This window comes from Zea mays, chromosome 2 (genome assembly GCF_902167145.1).
Source record: "Zea mays cultivar B73 chromosome 2, Zm-B73-REFERENCE-NAM-5.0, whole genome shotgun sequence".
Classification (NCBI taxonomy): Eukaryota; Viridiplantae; Streptophyta; class Magnoliopsida; order Poales; family Poaceae; genus Zea; species Zea mays.
The window spans coordinates 201,215,821-201,219,678 of NC_050097.1; the positions used below are offsets into that span (position 1 = coordinate 201,215,821).

Below are 3,858 nucleotides of genomic sequence, written 5' to 3' on the forward strand. Positions count from 1 at the left end.
AAAAGTGTTGATGTACACACCCCTACCGTAGAGATAATCATCCAAGCCCTGCAAGAAAACTCTGAGTTACAAAATGTCACGCATAGAAGCTCGGAACTGACAAAACCACACAAATCACCTCTTGATCACCCATTCGAACAGCCCCACACTGAACCCATACGGCTAGACATAGAGAGTAGAAAACGAGAAGTCCTAAGGCCTTAATACAGAGAATCATCACTTAAGTTCATTGTTTCTTGGAAAAATAATTAAGTTCACCAATTAGATATTAGGTGGGATATAGATTTGCGGGATTGAATGCAGACCTTAAGTTCTTTCAGCGTAGCACTGACTCCCTGAATCCAAGCATGTATATCGATTCTTGGCCCTACACACAAAAATCTGCAAGAGGTCTCAAAACAGGTCAGGTTTTTATATATCACAAGAGGTGCATGTTAGATCTAGGGCATATCAAGAGGTGCAGGTTAGATTTCAATACCTGCTCAAGTATTTTAACTCTATAAAATTAGTATAAAATTAAAAGTAGGTAAAAATTTAGATTGGCGGTAACATAAAAGCATGCCTGCACCTACAAACCCATAGAAGATACCACATATAATTTTCTTAGATGATGGTGACCAGCGATCCTGCCATAACTACCATAACTGCTTGCAACTATCAACAAAACAAACAGGTTCAGCGATTGAACAACATCAAACAACAGAATTCATGGGAAAAAAGAACACATGGAAAATCCATAGTTCTACACACATACTATTGATGCACCATGGGTATTCCACGAATCAACTCGTGCTGATGCTACTACGTCACCCAAAGTTGCAGTTCGCTTGTTCTTCATCATCTCTGCATCGTCCTCCTGCTGCCACATCCTGATCTGCGCCTCGATCACCTTATGCTCCTCCTATGCAAAACTCCCAATTCCAACCAATTGGCGAAAAAACAAAAATAGCCAACTCAGAACCAACCCCCAAATCGAAACAAGAGGAGCGAGATCTGTGCTTCTGTGTCAAACATGTTCTTATACACACATGTGAATTACTAATTTCTTATTTAGCTAATTGCTGAAGGTTCTGCAAACATAAATCGTCTTTATGTGCAATGCAGATATTGATCGTTAAAGTATGCAGTCTGTACTCATCTCATTTTTTAGATGGGTTGTGGAAGTATGCAGTCTATACTCAGCTCATTTTTTTCAGACATTCAACATAGTAGAATAATGGAATTATCAAGATTATTACAAAACTAAATGCAACACATAGTAATACATGACCTTGTTGCTATAATTGAAGAATACCACTATACCAGTCTCCAAATGCCGATTCATAACTACTACTAAGCCCTGTACTTGAGAAATACATGACTTACAAAACACTAAAAAAATATGTAAGCTATTGTGTCAAAATTATTAGTACTGGGTTAAGCTCCCCTAAAGGTGCTCTTCTCGGCCTGGCTAGTTATGATTCAGATGATGACGACGATGCTGACACTGACAGCAAGGATAAGATGCCAATATCAAATTTATCTTCTAAAGATAATGCTGGTGCTATAAATACTGAAGGTAAGGTGTAACCAAATGCTCACATTGCATTGCTTTCCAGAATTATTAACTTAGATGGATGATACAATTTTAGGTGATAAAAGCACTCTTGGTAAAAGGAATGGGAATCACAATGAACAGAATTCTTCACTTGGAAGTGCTCCATCAGGGGAAGATCTTAAATCTAATAATCAAAACTTTCAAAGGAGTGCGAATGCAGAACCTGAACAAATGCATATTCGTGATACAGAGAATGGGGAGTTCTGTTTCAAGGCCAAAACTTGTACTGAGCCAAAGGGTGCATTTGACAGAATGGATGAGGAGGCAAATACGTATGCAGAGGTATATATCCAGAACAGAAAAAACCTCTTTTGGCAATAATGCCGAAAAGCACAATGATTTGGAAAGCAGTCACAGACATTCAGAAAAGAGCAGCACAGAGGACTTTGTTAATGAGGTGAAGGCTGATCATACAAAAGAACTCAAATATTCTAGAGCAGAAAAATATAATAACGATGACAAATACAGCATGTATGGAAATATTAACAAAAGGGGTAGCTGCAAGGAGGGAAAAGGTTCTGGTAGGGCTGCAAAGCATGAATCCGATACAAGGGAGCCACATTACAGAGGTAACTCTAAGCTTGATGGTGCAAAGTGAATTCGCAGCATGTAATATCATCTGGTGTATAGTAGCTAACCATTTCTTGCGCTGTCTAAAATGAATTTACATACGATCCATTTTTTAACTGGAGCACCCATGATTAGGAGTATTATTTATTGGCAATCTAATGATGGGCATAAATTTCTGATAAGAACCAGTGGAAGTCCTACAGTAACCAAGATGTACATGGTTCAAACAGAAGTCATATAAGCCAAAATACGTACATATTGCAATGTGGACAACAATGCTCACAGATTTCCTTCTTTTCCATTTGACCATCTCTTGACTTCAGGATCAAGAAATTCAGCCAGTCTTTGTATCCAAAAGTAAAAAGTTCATGGATAACAAATGTTATTTAGAAACAGAGGAATATGTTTTTCTTTCCTGATGACCAACTATCTTACATGTTTCTCAGCATGCTCCCTCTGCACCAGCATATCCCGCATGTTCTTTTCAGCAAGGGCTTTCGCCTGAAAATTGGTAATGATGAGGACTGCCACAGGCTAGGCAAACAAACAAGTAGAAGGCAACATAGCAATAGCATTGGAGTATACCGCTCGCTCAGCTGTGCGTTGGTGCCTTTCCAATTTTGCTTTATGTCGTAGAGCTCACTCAACCTCGACTACTATAAATAGGGAACATGACCAGAGCAAGTCAAGTCCCATGTTTCAAATAAGATAACACTATAGAAATATTACAGAAAATTGCACAGAGAAATACTTGAACTATTTTGCAGTAGGATATACTTCTAGCAATACCTTCAACATAAGAATCCATGCTTTTTCCATGCTTATTATAAGCTATCTTCTGAGATGATGCCTCATGTTGATTGTCCTGTGTCAAGAATGTGGATTAGAACAGTATTTATTTTGTGTATGCAACAAAAAAATGCATGCATAATGACATCAGCTACCTGATTAGGTGCCTTGCACAGATTGAAATGAGCTTGCTCAAATGAAGACCTGGCACTGTGAAGCTCCTGATTGAGCTAAAAGATAAAAAGGGTTATGAAGTCGTCACCTTCAGATTCAAAGATCTGGGCAGTTTTCTTCCCTTCTAATTCAAGGATTTGGGCTTGTTTCTTCCCTTCTGATTCAAGGACTTGAGCGCATTTTCTCCTTTCTACTTCAGCCTGCATCTCCATAGCCTGCCTAATCCTTGTTGGAGGAGTTATGTCCCCTGCATCGCCAAAATAAAAAAATTTAAAAACATTATAAGCAAACCATATATTATAACTCAAATTATTAAACATGAAAAACAACACATTGATCTCATAGTGGTTACACTTACACTTCATGCCCCAATTTGTGGCTGCCATTGATGGCACTCCTTTTTTATCTCTGCAGATGCGTGTTCGCAACCTAAACGAAAACATCTTCTGTAGTGACACAAACATGCAAAGCATAGAGTTTGAGAAATTGAACCACCAAGCAATTTAGTGTGTCCTATTGACAACGCATGGTGCTTTTATAATGTCTCCATTTCCCTATTCTTTATGCCATTTGGGAGTTGCTATTTGTTAATACATACAAAACCAATTACGATACTACCTACATGTGTGCGCCAAGTTTCCTAAATCATACAAAACCAAGACAAATCAACTACAACTACTATTGGTGCAACCTTTCAACTATGTTGTTACAGCTTTCTTGAAGCCATC

At 38.3% G+C, this 3,858-nt stretch overlaps 1 long non-coding RNA gene across 1 annotated transcript; it reads right to left on the reverse strand.

The window, feature by feature from the left end:
- Positions 1 to 1,866: 1,866 nt before the first annotated feature.
- Positions 1,867 to 3,381, reverse strand: LOC103647608 (uncharacterized). The gene is made up of 5 exons (XR_562928.4): positions 3,112 to 3,381; positions 2,957 to 3,032; positions 2,753 to 2,823; positions 2,603 to 2,668; positions 1,867 to 2,510 (listed from the first exon to the last, which is right to left on the reverse strand). It is a non-coding gene; the product is annotated as an uncharacterized lncRNA (long non-coding RNA).
- Positions 3,382 to 3,858: the final 477 nt, after the last annotated feature.